Raw genomic sequence first — 19,356 nt, 5'->3', positions numbered from 1 at the left:
TTATATATGCATAGTATTATTACATTGAGAGTGATTATGAGAAATGTTTCTTGAAGGAATCAACACTTTTTTAAGGTAATAACAGGGGTACAAAGGGATCTAAATAAGAAAATTATGTTGTGTAAAAATGAATGAGTGACTAGTCTGTATATTTTTATGATAAAGGGATCTAGTTCTACTGAAAATAAAAGTGTAAAAACCATGTTTCCTAAAGAAAAACATTTTTAAAAATCTCTTGAAAAACACGCTCGGATAAACCTGCTCATAGGTTTTTGCTCGTAAAATTGACGCATCCGAGAAGAGACTCCCTTTCTTTTAATACATAGTTAGAAATGCCACGAGATTCCAACTTAGCCTCTTTAAGGCTAGATAGAGGTCCTCATTTAGAGAATTTAGATTTTTGTTGATATGTAGAAATCCTTTTGGAAGAGAATGTAGAACATACTTTGGTAGCCATTTGGGGGACTACGCAAGGGTCTTCATGAGTAGCCTATACTAGGAGGAATGTTTTCTTAAGGAAATGTAGCAACTCCACATTCTTTTTGGAATTTCAACAGTTATGTGCGGTCATGTCATAATCCTCAACCCATTTGATAATAAACTCGTGCTGCTATTTAGACACACACACAGCTGCCAGTAGTATACAAACAGAAAGAAAACATTTTCTAGACATGCCACATCAAAATATCTTTACATTGGTAGCACAAAATAGTCTACACCATGAAACACTCTATACCGCATGACCTCGATGGTGACTTCCTCCAGTTTATGAACATCATACAATATAGGAAACAACAATGAAAGAGATACATCACTACCTTGGTTGCATCGTGATCAAGCAGAACATGTTCTCCCATCACCTCGATGCCAGAGAATACAATCTAAAATACTACACAAGCTATTGCCTTCTATTGAGATGAGCCCTTGCTATAGGTCTCGCTAAATAATTGAAAAATTCAATGAGATCGTTGAAACCGCAAATGGAGCTAGAATTATGACCATTGAGAACTTTGACCTGACAATAGGAGCAGCCAATGGTGCAAATTGCTCCATGACTAATGGAACTATTATAGCTATCCACATTGCTATCAATATGATATCACTACCGATTGTTTTGCACACATTGGAGGAAACCAATGAATGGCAAGTGGTACCACAAAATAACTTTCCTGATCATGCTTGCATATGCTATCATAGGAGACAAGGCACAAGGATGCATGATCTCAAGCAATGGTGGTCATTCAAGAAGTATTCATGCCTGGATTGCATATGTCATGCTATCTGGAGTCACATCAAGGCAAAATATTTGCATAATTTCTTGGTTCTATATTGAGCTTCTACATTACGGTTTCAACATTTCACTAGATCAACTTACAGATTTGGATTGCAAGATGGTAGCAAATATCTTGAACAAATTTATGATGACTATAGGCACGAACATATCGACCAAGGCATCCACTAACAATAGAGAAACTAATAAAAAAATTAGCTCCATATGTTGCAGCTGAGTGATTTGGGCAAGGCCTTAACCCTTTCTCAATACCAAATGAAGGTACAAATCCCAAACCCATGTCAATCCATGCCATAACCTGTTTTATAATTATCCAAATTTATGTATTTAAGCATCAACATAATGATATATTAATTGTTTTTTTTTCCAATTCAGAAAGTTGATTTGCTAAGAATCAGACATTAATGGGCGCCCCAACAAAATGCCAAGTAAATGCATGACTAATGGAAAGAAATATATCGAGCATACCAAGATCTGACAAGGCATCCAAAGAGGTGGCTTCCAAGAACTCGTTCGGGAGTCTTCTCTCGAAGACACCCTAGATCTTTCACTTAGCGAGAAGGAGGATCTTATCTGCTTGGAGCTTCGTAATTTTACTCCTTTTGAGGAAAATTTTGTTGTAGATATATTATAAAAATATATAATGTAGATAAGGAAATTACAATGGAACAAAAATACATATTAGAGTTTCATACAATAGGAAGTAAAAGATACATCAACGTCAAAGGCCACCCGCTGTATTTTAAAAGAAACTAATGTTTGAAATGCTGCAACTTCATATAAATTATTGCCTTTTGAAAAAAACATAGTAGCATCATGCTAGCACTATTTCTTAACAATTTGCTCATTTAAAATTTATTTTATCACAAACTTCTCTTTGATAGTTAGATGCTTTTTCAACTACATGTACTATTCTTAGGAATAGTCATTATCTAAAACATTATCTTTGATCTAGTTATGGATCATTCTAATCGAGCATCCCTTAGTTTTTGATTCCCATCATGAGCTAGAGCATATCACATGCATTTACATATAGATGAAGAGGGGGTTCTACAATCTATAGTTGTCATAGCCAAATTTATCAATTGAAATCTTGCCAACTATCTACAGTTTGTCAATGTTCATGCTAAATTCAACAAACACTATGCAAATGAGCATAAGGCTAATATTTGTATGTGTGCTCTAAGTATTATGAGTTTCTTTTATAAAAGCAATGAAACCATATGTTAATCTAATTTCCTATTTTAAATTTACTTCACGTGTTCTCATTGCCATGCAGATGTCCAATTAAATATGAGCATTACCTCTCCATTATCTATAGAAGGAGCACACACCAATTCATCAAGGGTAATGTTTTCGCATCTACATAATTTCTACATAAAATATGAAAATCTTAGGTCCCCCTCCCACAAATTATAAGGTATGTACTTTAACAAAAATGCAATATTTTAAGATTTGTACATACTTTTCATATTATATGATACCCAAGAGTGGGTCTTTTGGACAAGGGGGTTAAAACAAATCATAAGGACCTATGTACTTTAACAAAAATACAATATTTTAAGATTTGTACATACTTTTCATATTATATGATACCCAAGAGAGGGTCTTTTGAACAAGGGGGATAAAACAAAAAGCATACTAAAACATGAAGACCCAATTCCTTTCAAAGTCTTGTGTGCTCCTTTAGTGTAGAACAAAAGCATGCTAATTGATTGATTTTTACACATGGAAGACTGCTAAATTCATGATTTTCATGAAAAGGGAGTTGTCGCCCCAAGCTACAAAACACGCGTACATGGAAAAAATGTGGGCCAAAACTCTCTATCATTAGTGCTTGAGTAGTGGGATCTAGGTGCATACTGATCATACAAGAGTTGATTGTCTATGTAGAAAACTATGATGATAGAATTATGGTTTAGTAGCAAGTTTGGTTGCATAGTGATCACATGGCAGACAGTTTTCTATGCACATAACTCACATCACATGGTTAGTAGGATCTAATAGCACAATGATCTCATAGGAGCCAGTTATTTGTATAGGAGAAATCCATCATAGGATTATGATGATGGATACAAATCATGTTTGGAGAAGTCTATGTCATCATATACGTGAATGCTTTGCCAAGATTGTGGATGTAAAGATCTTCATCAAATAGATAATTGTTTTTCAACAATTATGGAAGTAATATGAAGAAACACCCATATGTATAAGCATTTAGGCTTTCAACAATTGCTCAATATGGTTTGTGTTTAGATTTCATTGGTTTTTAATCTTATGGATCCATAGCTTTTGGTTTTCATGCATTTGAGAAAAATGTGAAGAAACACCCATATGTATAAGCATTTAGGCTTTCAACAATTGCTCAATATGCTTTGTGTTTAGATTTCATTGGTTTTTAATTTTATGGATCCATAGCTTTTGGTTTTCATGCATTTGACGTTGGTGTCCATTCTTGGCTTTTTTTCTTTTTATGACTTGGTTTTCACTTAGCATGGCCACAGTTATGCTTAACGGATTCTGTTCTCCATCGAGTGTAGCCATTTCCATGCTCAACCATTCTTGGGGATTCATGACCACTTCCAAGTTTTATGCATAAAAAAGTCATATAGTCATCACCATATGCCACAAAAAAGGAATTGTATGGCCATTACCATAGCCATATGTGTATACTGATACAATTTGCATATGTACACCAAGGCAATAAAGATTATCATAATTTAAAGTCATATTGCCACTTCAACTCTAGATGCACACACAACAAGGCCGCCATATCTAATGTGAAGAGCAACAACATATCCGATTTTAACTTATGTATATTTGCATAACATTGCTCTTCTCACCAAGTATAGACAATGCCATAGTTTATGTCGTAAAAGTTTGCATGCATTTCCACTATCATGTACATGAAAAGGGCTGATAACTATATGTTATAAACACTTGTACATATTAAGATATGGATGGCAAACATAACATATTATCACATATCCAATTGATCTTATTTACAAAGTTAACTGATTTTGCCAATAAGTCGAGAATTTCTCCAATAGCTAACTTCTACCAGAACCTCGGGGAGGTCACTCAAAATTCTGTAAGATAGCACATGAGTTCAATAGATTATATATATATATATATATATATATGTATGTATGTATGTATGTATGTATGTATGTATGTATGTGTATATATATATAAAATCAAATATACATTCATAAGAGGTTTTTCAATTTGAAGAATGAAAATTTTCATACATAAGGGCTATCTTAATTATGAAACGAGGTACATAAGGGGTATATCTAAACCTCAAAAATATGTAACATACCCCGTGAATGCACGTGCTATGTAGGTTTTCCATGTACTAACCTCCCCGAGACCAAAACATTGGTAAATTGTAACAATAGATCAAGCAATAGAGTAACACTTTTGAAAGGAAGCATATTAAAACATTGAATGATTCTTCAAATAGGTAACACTTGTGCCAATTACATCAATGCTTAATAGAACATTTATAAAGTAACATATATAAAGGCGGGAAAGCATAGACTTATGAAAACAAAATGCTAACTCAAGATCTGCACCAATACACTAAAATGTATTGAGACGGAGTATCAGCGATGGCCTATAAACCAAAACGTATATTAAGATAGATTACACTACTACAAAAGAGCCATTTTGACATTTTTGGATAAGGGATCACGACAAATAGCTTTTCTTTGGTAGGTGCTAGGATGCACTGTTTTTATAGTCATATGGGTATTCCCACTAGTTTAATTGATAGTATAGACTCTAGTAATGTTTATACCATCAATTTCATTAGTAAAGGATTTTTGAGTTGGACTAATTTCGGAGGGGTCTGAGGAATGCTAGTCCATGAGTCTCACTGTGAGTAATGAGCCGATTGGGAGGGGTTTGAAGCAATTGAGAGCTTTTGAAGTTGAAGCAACCTCACTAAATGAGTGAGTCCTCGGAGGAAGTGCAATCGGTGGAGGGTGAGACCAAGGAGGGGCAGGTGGATGGCAAGGAGAGGAAGGTGTTTGGGAAAGCTATTGAGGGTACCAAGAAAGAGGAAGTGCTATCTTATGCCCATGCAGTTTCATGAGAGTATAAAGGAGGCTTTTCACCCCTGGCTGAAGAGGAACTTAGGATGCTGCTCAAGTCGAACTGGGTTGGCAAACTAGAGAAGCTGAACGGAAAGGGTGGGTCAACGAGGAGACAGCATGCTGTGGTTTGCGAAGTCTCCCTGGACACAATGAAGCCTAAGTTCAAGAAATTGATGAGGGGAGGTTTGTACCTATTTTTTAAAGGCAGAGTGCCCTCACTGCTCGAGCTGTTTCATTTCTTGGCTCTTTAGGGAAATTTCCAGGCTTCTTGTTTTTCTGCTCGGTTCATTGGTAAGGGCTTCTTCCTCTTGGAGTGTGTTTTCGAGTCTATGCGTGATGAGTTGGTGGGGAGGACTCTGGTTTTTGAAGGATCGATGGTGTTGGTGGTTTTGTGGAGCTCGTCATTCAGTGTTGAGGAGTTTCTCTTTCATGAAAGTCCAATTCGGGCTAAATTTCCCGGACTTTCGATCTGGCTGGGAGATGTAGTGGATAGGCTTGCCTCATCCTTGGGGAGGGTGTTGCTTGTGCCGCAGGCCTGTAACAGAGATGCAGGGGTTCGCAAAGCTTGGATTATGTGGGATAGGAGCCAAGAGATCCCCAACTTTGTGCATGTTGCTTTTGGATGGGGGAATGCTCTCCAGAGAGTCAGATTTGGGCCGTATTCGGATGCCTATTACATGTGTAAAAGGACCAAACATTTTGCAAGAGAATGCCCTGAGAGGGCCAAGAATACGAAGTTGGCAGCTGGTTCTTTGGTATATCCGTCTCATGACACGTAGGGTCAAGCAGAGGTGTAGGGATCTGATGAGAATAGGGGGGAGGACGGGTAGAAGTCTAATGGTGAGCAAGGATTGTCTATCCAAGCTACAAGTCCGGTAGTGCAAGTGGATGATTTGGGCAACAAGCAGCCTAAGGAAGCTAGCCAGTCTAGAAGCACTGGGAGACATCAAACTATGGGCAAGGCCAAATTCATCAACCCTTGGAAATTTGTCACAAGGAAGGGGAAAGTCGTTGAGATTTATAATGGTCAACCATTTTCAAAGATCCAAGAGGCCATGGTGGGTAGCCCGGTGGCTGAGTTTTTGTTTGTAGCCTGGTGGGTCGGAAGATCCCACGATTGTTATGGTAGGGATGGTGATTTGGGGAGAGGTTTTGTTGTTGAGGTGCACTCTTCTGTGGCTATTCCGGCTATGGCTACCAATGCTTTCTATGGGGAGTCGTGGGATAATGTTGTCAATGATGCAAAGGAGGTGCAGCAGCTTGTGGTCTCTATTGAGGAGGAGATGCCAGATGCCAATATGTGGAAGAGGTCCTTGGAGGAAAAGGCATCGAATACTTTGTCTAAGAAGAGCAAGAAACAACTTGTTATGTCTTGGGTCATGCCAAAAGGATCAAAGATGCTGCCAGAAGTGCTCCAAGGGGTAAGGAAAATCACTTTCACTTTTTTAGAGATGTTGTCAAGACCTTGCTACAATAAGACAGTGGGGGGTCATATGGACTTGGTAAGGCTCTACTTACTCTTGGAATCTTCGTGGCTGTTGTGGAGTTAGTAAGTAGAAGAGGTGTTTGCCATTGATCTACAAGTTAAAGTCAGATGTCATGCTATTGCAAGAATGCAAGTGTGGGGAGGATAATGTGTTATGGTATGCGCTTCAACAATTAGGTTATTGTGTGTTAGTCAATTTTTTTGTCAGAGGAGGTGGGGGAACGGCTTTTATACCAGGCAATTGTGGTCAAAGGTGGGAGACTCTCCTTCTCATACCTTCTTCAAAGCTCTGAAACATAAACATATGCGGGAGACACTTGATAGAGTGCAAGATCAGAATGGAAATTTGGTTATGGCCTATTGGAAGATTGCGGAAATTGTTAAAAGTGAGCTAGCTGTTGTGGTCAATAAGCCTCACCTTGTGGATGTGGGATGGAATGAAAGCCTCAATCAGGTTCTTTCGATATGAAAGCCAAAATTACTACAGAAGACAGGGTCAAGTTGTCTCTGCCTTTCTCAATATCTAAGCTTTGGGATGCCCTCAAATTGATGAAGAAGGACCTCTCCCCCGGGCCTAATGGCTTTACTGTTGAATTCTTTTTGCACTTTTGGAATCTATTGAAGTTTGATTTTACTAGAATGGCGAATGCGACTACGGAATGTGGTTCATTGATAGAGTGTCAATGCTAGTATTTTGGTAAAGCTCTTCCCCAAAAGGCAGGATAGGTTGAGGGTGGGGGATTGGAGGCCGACAACCATGCTAAATATCTCTTATAAGATCATATATTGCACTCATTATTCAAGGGATATCCATGTAGACCGTGGGCAAAATGGGCTCATCAAGGGTCGGAATATGCTAGAGAATATTTTAAATGTTTATGTTGTGCTGGATTATGCTTGTTCTTCAAGGTAGACGTGCATACTATTTGGCTTTGATTTCGACACAAGGCATATGATCGGGTGTCGTGGGAGTTCATTAGAGCTCTGTCTTGGATCACCTTGGGTTTGGACCTATGTGGGTAAGATGGTGTCCACCCTTTTTGGAAATGCTACTACCATTCTATGTTTGAACGATGGGGTTGGGGGTAGGTTTAGCTTGCAAAGATCGATAAGACCAGGGTGCCCCCTTTTATTTGCCCTATGTACAATTCCTTTGATTGGATTGCTAAAAAATGGGATGGCTCTTGGTCGTTTCAGGGGAGTATGCCTATTGTCAGGGAAAGCCTTCTGTTCTTAGATGTTCGTAGACAATTTAGTTTCCTTTCTCTCGAATCCAAAGAGAATATTGAATAGCTATTCCAGATCTTACAGTTGTTTTGCAATGCCTATGGGTCTCTTTGTAGTTTGAGAAAAACCTTTGCTATCAGCACATCTTTGGATACCATGCCAGACCAGGCTCCAGCCCTTCATGTGAAATGGGTCCTGAAAGGGGAAACAAAATCCAGTACTTGGGGTCTCCTTTGGGTTTGGGTCTTTGACCCTCAGACAAATATTTAATTGGTTCAAGGATTGTTTGTGCTAGAAATTCTAATATTGGCATGGGTTGGGGACTTGTCTTGGAATGCAAGGGTTCTAATTTGGAATCATATCTTAACTGCTTCGACCACGTATCTGGCTTCTATATGTTTTTTTAGAGAGGGTCATTGGCAAGAAATTGAGAAGCTACTTAGGTCTTTCCTGTGGGCCAAGGAAGGTCGGCAGGCTCGCAGGGTACATTATGTTCCATGGGAACCACTTAAGGTTCTGAAATTATGTTCCATGGGTACATTATATTCCATGGGAACCACTCAAGGTTCCGAAATTATAGGGAAGGCTTGTTGTAATAGATGTGGGCTTAAGAAATGTATCCTTGCTAAGGAAATGGCTGCCTAGGTTTTTTAACGCTTAGCTCCTTGGACTGATGTGGTGCAAAACTTTGTGGATAAGAGTGGTGGGAGACAGGTCAGCCAGTGGAGGGACCAAAACTATTATGACAAAATAGTGTCATGGTTTCCACTAAAAATCAGTGGGTCGGATGTAGTCTCTGGGTTAGTGAATGAATTGTGTGGGGCTTCTACATTGGAAAGGGAAATCCAAGTTGAGAGGGGACTCTAGTTTACTCGAGCATATATGGTGGGGGAGAGCTATTTCAGTTGATGGGGGGCCTCTGGTGCTGCTTGATTTATCCCATGCCAGATCTCTGCATAGGAAAGGGCTTTGATATTGGGTGCAGATTTGGGATTTCAGAGTTGCCTTTTGGAAGCCTCTAGTGCAAGTTAAGCAGGAATTCCACTTGTTAGATGCAAATGCCACATTCCTTTCCAAAATTGTGGCAAGAATCCCCCAATCTTGGCCTACAAACTCGATTCCCCCTGCCCATTAGAGAATGAGCCAATGGACTACAGGTAAGACAAATTTGGATAAAGTCTTTGCTAAGGTGGTTTACAGAGAATTAAGATGAGAGGTCATTCAGATGATATGAATGCCAAATGGATTCTACGGCAGGGCTTAGGCTAGTGGAGGTAAAGGGCTCAAGAGATTTGGCAGAGGCAGCTGCCTAGTAAATTCAAGTTCCTTTTATGGAAGCTTCTACATATGTGGTTGCTGGTTTGGGGTCGTCTCTCAAGGTGGTTTCAAGTAAGCTCGCTTTGTGCACTGGGTCATGTTGTTGAACATGTGAAGCATATTTTTTGGGACTTCTTGGTTGTCAAGTAAGTTTGGAGGGCTATTGAAGGGGTAGTTCGAGATGCCGGTTTGATGCACTCGTTTGTGTTGAGGTCCTGGTCTTATTGGGAGATGTGGCTAAGTTACCATCCACATTAGCATGTGTCTAGCCTTGTATTCGAGCTAGGGTCGCGATGGCCATTTGGTCATGCAGGAACTCATTGGTGTTCAAGTCCAATGTGCAAATAGGGCCTAGAACCTTTTTGATTCGCAAGGTTGTGAGAGCAAATCCCAAGGGATTATGCTTATGCCAAAAGACTCTCTACTAGGAGGTATTTTACTGGACTCATGTAGTGGTTTGGTTACTATTTCTACAGTGTAGGCTATGGGTAGTTAGCCCTGAGACTTAGCCAAATTTTGTATACTGGCCTTTTGTTTTGGGGAGTGACAATCCCCTTTAATATAACTCGGCTCTTTTTACTATGCAAAACACATCATTAAAAAAAAAAAGAAAACCCATCATAGCTACTTGGCCAGCACTAGAGAGTTTTATGAAACTCTGAAATCTTGGAAGCCTGTTGGAGTAGCAAGAAAGATTCAGCAAGTGAAGCAAAAGAGAGAGTAAGAGTTTATTCATAAGAGATAGAGGCCCAATATATAGGCTCTGGTTACATCCAGTAGTGACATCACATGTGAGCTCAATAGAGCATCTAGATCCACAAATCTCTCAATCAGTTCCATGATTCTATCAATCACACACCACACACCTAGATTCACTCAATCACACCTACTGACACCTATCTAGGCACACCATGTGTTCACACACTCACAACCTTAGACCTCAGGACTCTAGATATGATCCCATTACATCAATTTGTCATTGGAGAGGTACCATAGTGTGAGGTACATTGTCATTGGAGAGGTTCTTGGTGTAGCTCATTTTGTAACTCGTTTGCCCTTTGATCTTTCTTGCATCCTTCTTCTTCATACCTTCTCTCTTAATGAGGTATGCTACCAAATGAGTAGCTTCAAGCAAGTTGACTTCAAGTACATGATCACATGCATCCTATATGCCTTCACATAAATCAAATATGAAGAGGGTCTTATCACTTGTTAGTAAAACAAGGGCAGTGTCTACTCTTGTACATAGAAGTTCATGAATGTATGGCATAATGCAATCATCCAAATGTAAATACACTTCAATCATTATGCTAGGTACCGTAATCATCTTTGAATTAGCTTCAAACATCAAGTAAGCACCATTATAGTGGTCAAACTTGGTCAACATATATGCATAAGCATCAAATGCTACAATTCTAATAGCTTAAACTCCAAAATCTCTCAAAATCTGTTATAGAAAAGTTCCAAACTTGGAGCACTCATATCTCCCTAACCATAGATCCAAATAAGGGGCTTTTTAAACCAAATTGAAGCTTATATATATTACTACTCACATAACAGAGGGTTGGCACAATTCCACATCAGAAGATCAGAGAGAGATGCGCCATTTTCGGTTGGTTTTTCTTTTATTTCTCCTTCTTCTGTGGACCAAATGTGCTCAAACTTGAACAGCAGCTAGCTCATAAGGTCGCCCAGCCTCCCCTAAGAGAAATTGATGAAATTTGACTCCAACAGGTCGCATTGCACGAAATGGCACAGACTGTAGATGTGTCGGCACGGGCGAAGCGCCTATTCTCTAATTCCTCCTAGCCAGGGATTTGCCCCATCATGGAGATGCTTGACCTCAAAGGCCATTGACAATGGCTCAGAGAATGAGGAGAACAAGCCTAAGGAAAAGACATGGGAAGAGAGGGAAGAAATCCTTCATTTTGGAAGAAGATGATGACATGGCAGTCAAAGAGGGCTCAAGGAGGGTGAACATGGCTCTGATACCACATGTTGGAGTAGCAAGAAAGATTGAGCAAGTGAAGCAAAAGAGAGAGTAAGAGTTTATTCATGAGAGACAGGCCCAATATATAGGCTCCAGTTACATCCAGTAGTGACATCACATGTGAGCTCAGTAGAGCATCTAGATCCACAAATCTCTCAATCAATTGATTCTATCAATGACACACCACACACCTAGATTCACTCAATCACACCTAAGTGTTTGTACTTTTTTTTTTCTTTATGATTGAGTTTAGTAAAATTCTTGACAATAGCGTTGTCTCTGGTGAGTCTACCTAGACACATACCTCCTGCATTGGCTCAAACTAAGTTTGAATTTTCACCACGATCTTTGTGATTCATGGATCCTTTGAGTTTAAATGGCCTCCATGATGCTCCCATCTCATATCCTCTAGAAAGGATATATTTATAGCAGACATTTGCTACCACCTTTGCTAAGAAGCAACGATTTTTCTTAGTTGGTGGTTGCTTTTGTTTGTAGTTGTTTGAGATTGAAGTTCACTGTGGAGCTAGCTTCTACACTCGTGAGATTTCACATTTTCAAGTTAGTTTGGTTGATTTCATCAAACGTGGATTCGACATTGGTCTTGCATAGCCTTCCTTGAGTCTTGATGGATGCCATTGTTCCTATGTAGCCGCCTATGCCATTTGAGTTTGTAGTTGTGGACCCAAATAGGGGAAAACTTGAGGCTAATGAAGCAAAAGATCTGAAAATCCTTGGTAGTGATAAAAGTTTGCCAGAAATTCTTTGGAATAGAACACTAAGCTAAAAGTTGTGGTTGTTTTAACCTCACCTTATCTTGAGGTAACAATGGACCGGACATTGGAATACATTTTTTGTATAGCTGCCAACAAGGTCAATGCCTCCAATGCTCTTCTTGCTCTTTATATCTTCATATGAGATTTGTAAATGCAAAGGGTTTTCTATCTCATTATCTATTTCATACTTGACTCTAATGCAATAATGTTTTTGTACTTGGATACAAGTTTGCAAAACCACTATCCATTCTCCTAGGAGAGGATCCACAGGCCTCACTCACACACACACACACACACACCTTGAAAATAGTATTTTAAGAGTCAAGTATGCATAGTTGTGCGGACATTCCAATATTAGGAACCGAAAACATATGTGGATGTCATATATTCAAATAGATGGCGAATGTCAGATACAAGAGTTTGTAGTTTACAAGAGCTTAAAGCTACTATGGGGGCATCAAATCACCAATCCCAAAAATCATATATAGAGACACTAGAAACTCATCTCAACTATGTGGGCACAACCTATTTGCTTGCGTGGCCCATAACAAGCAAATAAGATGAAACCTCTAGTTGCAAGGTGTAACATAGAACCAGGTAGAAGCATCAAAAACTTCTTGACAAACAGAACATAGTAATGCATCATTGCTACCTTTAGGAAGGGTCTCCATTAGGCATAGGTGGTTGTCTGCGTCTCATGTGACTGCATCCCCTACAAAGCAACTCTATGATCGATGCACTCTTGTTCCCAGACCCAAATTCCATTAAGCTTGCCAATTGTGTAGTGAGAGTTGTCACGGTGTTGTAGGCCACTTCATATGTCATTTGGCTTTTCAAGCACAGGTTCTCCTCAAAACGAGATTTATTTTCATCATGAAGTCTCTAGAGCTAGACTTCCTTAGTATCTTGTTTTCCACCAGTGCATCTAAGAGCATGTCTTCTATAATGGAAACACCTGCTTGAGGCCTCCATGGTATCTTCCATCCACCATGTCTCTTAATAGGTTGAGAACCTAATGCCAATTGCCTCCATCTTCTCTCGCTTCCTTGACCTTCTGATTGCTCCCCCTCTACTTGTGTTGGCTAGATGGATAATAGTTCTCTTGGGCCATCAAGCTTTTGAGGTCCTTCCAGGAGCTCCTTGGATCTGCCTGCTACAAGGTGTACTAGATAATTTTAGGCAAGCACTAAATAGAGGCAGTGGCAATTCTCTACATGCGCTCAAAACATGCTTGAATCTCATTGGCATGTCATTCTTCTTCTTAAGTATTCTCTCATGTTAGCAATCTTTTCCTTGCACTTTTGCTTCTCTCACTATCTCGATGTGGCTCCTCTGTTGGCGTTGCAAATGGTAGCAAATGCTGTATGAAGGTAGAAGGCAGATGCCGTGTGAAGATATTGGTGGATCTAGAAAAATATTATGTAGCATAAATTCAAATACAAGGACAATTTTAATATAAATGACTCAATCATGTAACATTGCAATTCTTTTCATTGCCAAAATTGAAATAAAATTTGTTTGAACAAACGATTTCTTGCCAAAAGGTCTACTACTATGTCCTCAACTCTCATCATCAACCTTTGAGTACAATCACACAATTCGATCAATAAATTGCAGTCCTTGCCAGCACCCACCCCTCCATGGAAGATGGCTAGCCTGCATACCAAAACATCATCAATTAGTGTTATTGAAAATTCTTCTTACAAGGTCTACTAAAAGTATTAACTAACAAATAAAAACCTAGGCAGCTTCTCAACTACTATCATGAATAAGATTTGATGTTGGAAGAAAAGCTAGTCCCCCAATTTTACTTTGCAAGAACTTGTTCCTCATACATACAAGCCATAGGCATACAATTAGCCACCACAAACAAAAGTAGTAAACAACAAATAAGTCACCAATGAAATTGAAAGGCATATTACTTGGTGCCACATTTTACATACCAAATCAAAGATAAAATTGATGTACTCTTAGAATTCATATGGAACTCTAATTCCACAAACGTGCAAGCAATTTCTACCTCCAATTAAAGGAGTAGAAAACCCTTGGTTTGACTTTGAGCTAGTTCAAAATTATATAGGCATGCACACTCTTGTATTTTGCTAAGATATTCTAGTGTGCACAAAGTCACAAAGTCCCACTATCTTCAAGAATATAATCAATGTATTGGAAGCGTGATGTCATCAAGTTGCCTTCCATGACCCTAAATCATAGCATAGTACCTTGGGTGCATGGAGGCTTTGGCTCTATTTTTTTGTCCCCATAAAATATTTGCATTGCAATGCCAGGGAGTGGGAATGGAGGGAATTAGAGAAGAGGCTCCCCTGCTTTTGTTGCAGGGTCAGTAATGCTCAGAAGTTTCAACTTAGCCTATAGGCTAGAGGTCCTCATTGGGAGGATTTTTAGATTTTTGTTGACTTGCAAAAAACCTTTTGGAAGAGACTATGGAAATCCCTCAGGAATAGAAAAATTAGTCTTTTCTTTAGCTTTTTATCCATGGAGGGATTGCAGTGAACAGGTGGAGGTCCACGTTTGCAGCATACTCTACTTGTATTCATTGCCTTTTTGTGCTAGAGTCTATTTAGCATTGCTTATAGGGCTATGGATAGGGGAGTATCGTTTGGAAGGGGATTGATAGCTTAATGAGCACCTTTATTACTTCTCCCTTCTTCATGACCTGGGGATCAGGGGCTTGACTTTCTTTTTTGGGGCCTCAATTGTTTTATGAGACACATGACTCTTCTTAGGCTATCTTGGTTTGCGACATTTGGTTGAGTCATGCTCTTTGGATGATTTTCCAATGCTCTTGGGAGATTCTAGTGATCATTTTAGTGTGGCATATTTGGAGATCTAGATGCATAGAGGCCTTGGATTGTTCCCAAGTCCGCCTTGCACTTACATTGCCAAGTAGTTGGATAGTTACTATAGGCCATTTGGGTGGGCATACAGGGGTCTTCCCAAGTAGCTTCTACCCGGAGGATTTCTTTGTGCAGGGAGTGTAGTGGCTCCTTGTTCTTCTCAAAGCCCTCTGCAAGGTTTGAGGTGGCACTCTCAGCCTCAACCTTGGATATTTTCTAGCTCTCTTACATGAGCTTGGTCTTGCCGTATTTGGGTGTTTATTTTCTCATGCCTTGCATGATGTACTCCTCCCTTGAGCTTTACTCTTGGATTTTCTATCAAATGTGAAGTATTCTTTGTGAAAAGAATTTTTTTCCTTCCGATTCATTCTAGTGGGGGAATTTTTTGAACAAATTTGGATGACTACATTACATTTTGCAAATAATCGTAAGATCCAACTAGCAAGAAGTGATCTCATGTCGTACCTCCATTAAAGGCTATAAGGAATTTAGATATTTGTTATGTACAGTTCTGCATTGAATGATGTTTACATATTAGTTATGTACAACTACATTGAATGATGAAAATAATCATGTAGTTGAAGTTCCTAAGTGCCCTCCTTGCCAATCCAAGTGACACATCGTGGTGTGTGAATGCTAGATTAGTAGTCTCAAACCATGAATAAATAAGTGGGGGTATTATTTGAATTATATCACCTTCCTTCATCTTCCAGTAAGATCTTTAAAAGCTAAACTCCCTCCAAAATACATTATATAAGTAATGAGGAGTCAACATAAATAAAATAAAGGAATCCCCAAAATAATCCTTTGTGTGCTTGTTGTTAATGTAATTTGCTCCTAATTGTTGCATTATAGATCATAGCACCGATACGATGTTGTAATGTATCTACAAAATATATTTACTTTGTACTTATAATGAATTCATGGAGCCTGTAAGAAAATAATACAACGTCTGTGCTCAACAGATAACAGGATCTCGTACACAAGAGAGAAAACAAGATAGTATGGAGAATCAAAAAATTTGATTACTGTAGAACTGATACAATAGATGGCGCTGCCTCCCAACCGTGCACTCTTGTGAAAGAAGCTTCGATGGCATGCTGGAAATAGTAGAAGACAGAGGCTGGATGCTAAGGAATTAGGGTTGCTATAGCCAGTGATGAAATGGTCTTCACGGGCTTCCTCTTATATAGCCACCAGACGTAGTCAGTTAGGCTCAATTGGGTGACCGACCTAGTCCACCCAAAACGGTCGACTAGGGGTCGGTCCCGAAATAGGCCGCCGACCATACGATAGAACCGGTGCGCAAAACAGAGCAACTAACCTACAGTCTCCATTCGACCCAGAGCTATCTGGGATCATCTGAGGCTCCAAACAGGCCCCGCAACCCGAGAGTGGGCTGCCTCTCGGGAAATGCTCCATCTACCCTCAGTGTGGTTAGTGAAGGGATGCCTTCCTGCACTTGCATGTAACCTAGTTGGCGGTGTGCCAACTCTATCTGAAGCCGTCCCGCCATCACGCCACACATGGCCCCCATCTAGTGTCCAAACCAGGACCTACCGGATAATCGAGCTACTCAAATGCCTTCTCCTCATATGGGGGACTTACAAGTAGAGTTAGCTAGTTCCCGCATAGTTACACGAGAGTGGAGCATTGATATCAAACACCACCCCTCAATGTCCACCCGCAAGTGAACTTGCTTTTTCGGCCCAATGCCAAGTCGATGAAGATGCCTCTCCAGCAAGTCTCTTCCAAGAGCCTTCGTGAAGATGTCTGTAGCATTCTCTGTTGAGATATCCAGCTCCTCGTGATATGCCAGGGTGACTGTTGTGCATTTATGTCATCGACTTGTTAGCTGCAGATGCAGTTGGTACATCGCCCATGAATAATAGCTGGATGACAGCTATCCTTATGTACTCTAGTTCGTGGCTCAGTTAGTATGCCACCTTAGTTAGTTGAGTTTGGTTTGAGACCCACATATAGGGTTCTTCTATTTCTTTGTACTAGAGTTCTTTTGGCTTTCACAACTAAGAAGAGGAAAACTATTTTCAGCCTCCACCTTTGTGTGTATTCCCCCATTGTGTATGTGAGAAAGCCGTAAGTGAGACTCCTTCCCTCTCTCCCACTATCTTCACATGGTATCAGAGCTTGGTTCGTGGTAAGGAGCTTAAGAAAACAAACCAAGTTCGCAGTGTCCTGGTAAGAGGACCAGTGTTGCTTTCCTTTTTCGAGTTTGGGAGCAAAACTCTGCAGGTAGCACAGTCGAAAAGTGCAAGAGTGCATTGTCTCAGATTGAGACACCCTTCGTGGTGTGGCGAGAGGGCAGTATATATTGTGGGGCCATTTCGGGGCCATTTTGGAGGCAAAAGTTCTCTGCAAGCACTGAGATGCTGTGCGACCACTGCTCTGTAGGTCGGTGAAAATTTGCTGCAGATATTGCATCGTATGCCTATGCGCAGAGATACTGGGAGTTACAGTATCATCCTTATTGCCTGTTCATGCAAAATCGTCACTAGGAAGTGACTGTGTGGTCAAATACCACTTTTGTTAGTTTTGCAAATTTGCCCTTGTGAGGCAGAAGCTGTGTTTTTTGCAGTGACAGAATATTTTATAGTGTTCTGTAATGGCGTCTGATTATCTTTCACAGATTGTCACTGAAAAGCTTGACAAGAACAACTTCCAAGCATGGAAGTTTAGAATGACGAAATTCCTTATGGGAAAAGGCTATTGGGAGTTCATTACAGGAAATGAAGAAGAACCAGTTCTTCCTAATGTTCCCAATCAACACGAAATGTAGGCATTTAAAGGATGGCATGAGAGAGCCAGAAAAGTTATGTACTGGTTATCTATCAGTATTTCAGATTCTATGATTGTGCATATTCAGGATGCAAGTACGCCAAAGGAGGCATGGGATACTTTGGCAAAAATGTACAGCACAAATACGCAAGCCAGCAAAATGCAGCTCAAGTAGGAGTTGCACAATGTGCAGAGAGAAAATATGAGCATCAATGACTACCACATGAAGGTGAAGAAAATTGCAGATGCAGTTGCTTCCATTGGGTCGCCAGTGGAAGATGATGATTTAATTTCTGTGACCTTGAATGGTCTAGGAAAGGATTATGCACAGTTTCGAACATCCATTGCCGTCCGTGAAAAATTTCCTGACTTTGAGGAGTTGTTTGCTCTTCTAATTTCTGAAGAGCAGAGAAATGGTGGTGCATCTTCTTCAAGAGGAACTTCAAAAGAAACTGTCTTCTACTCAAATGCTAGAAGAGGTAGAGGCAGAGGTAGAGCAGGCCGATCTGGAGGCCGTGGTAGAAATCAGAATATGCAGCAAACTCAAGAAAACCAGTCCTATGGAGGAGGACGTGGTAACTCTAGAGGCAGGGGGAGCCAAAGAGGTCGTGGTGGATGGCAGAGAGGCCAAAATGCAAACAGCAATGTTGAATGCTACTACTGTGGTAAAATGGGTCATATGGCTAAAGACTGCTACAAAAAGCAAAATGACATTATGAATGGAAAATTGCAGCAAGGCAATTATGCATCTTCTAGTAGATAGGGTGATGACAGAAATGAGCATCTGTTTATGGTGCAGCACATGACCAATTCTGTGACAAGTGCAGAAGAAAGCAATGATGTGTGGTATGTTGACTCAGTGCGTCAAACCACATGACAGGTCATGCAAAATGGATGCAGGATGCAAGGAAAATTGAAAACCCAGGATTTGTGGAGACTGGTGATGATACTGCACATCCTATTGTGCAGATTGGTAAAATTCCTTTGTCTATGCAGGATGGGAAAAAGAAATACCTGTCTGATGTATTTCATGTTCCGAATATCACCAAGAACCTGGTTTCTATTGGTCAAATGGTTGAGCAGGGCTTGCAGGTCAGATTTAATCCTCATGGATGCTTTGTTGAGGATATGAAAAATAATGGTCGCTTGATAGCAAAAGGAAAGAAGAAGGGCAGGATGTTTACGTTGGATGCGGACATGCATGAATTGAGTGCAGCAATGTTTGCACATGAGACCGGTGTAGTTGTAGATATTGATATCTGGCATAAACGCATTGGTCATGTTAATGTATAGCAACTTAAATCAATGCAGGGCTAAAATATTGTTGCAGGATTGCCAAAATTCAAGGTTGTAGAAGTGCATAAGGTATGTGAAGGCTGTCAATTTGGAAAGTAGGCAAGGAGACCATTTCCTAAACATGTTCAAGAGAGTAAGAAGCCATTGGAATTAATCCACTCTGATGTGTGGACTACTAAAGCTGCATCTATTGGAGGCTGTCATTATTTTGTCACTTTT

The sequence above is a fragment of the Dipteris shenzhenensis genome, chromosome 22 (assembly GCF_047967505.1).
Source record: "Dipteris shenzhenensis isolate YYH24624 ecotype China chromosome 22, Dip_SZ_1.0, whole genome shotgun sequence".
NCBI classification, from domain to species: Eukaryota; Viridiplantae; Streptophyta; class Polypodiopsida; order Gleicheniales; family Dipteridaceae; genus Dipteris; species Dipteris shenzhenensis.
Note: the sequence above shows the minus strand (reverse complement) of the source record.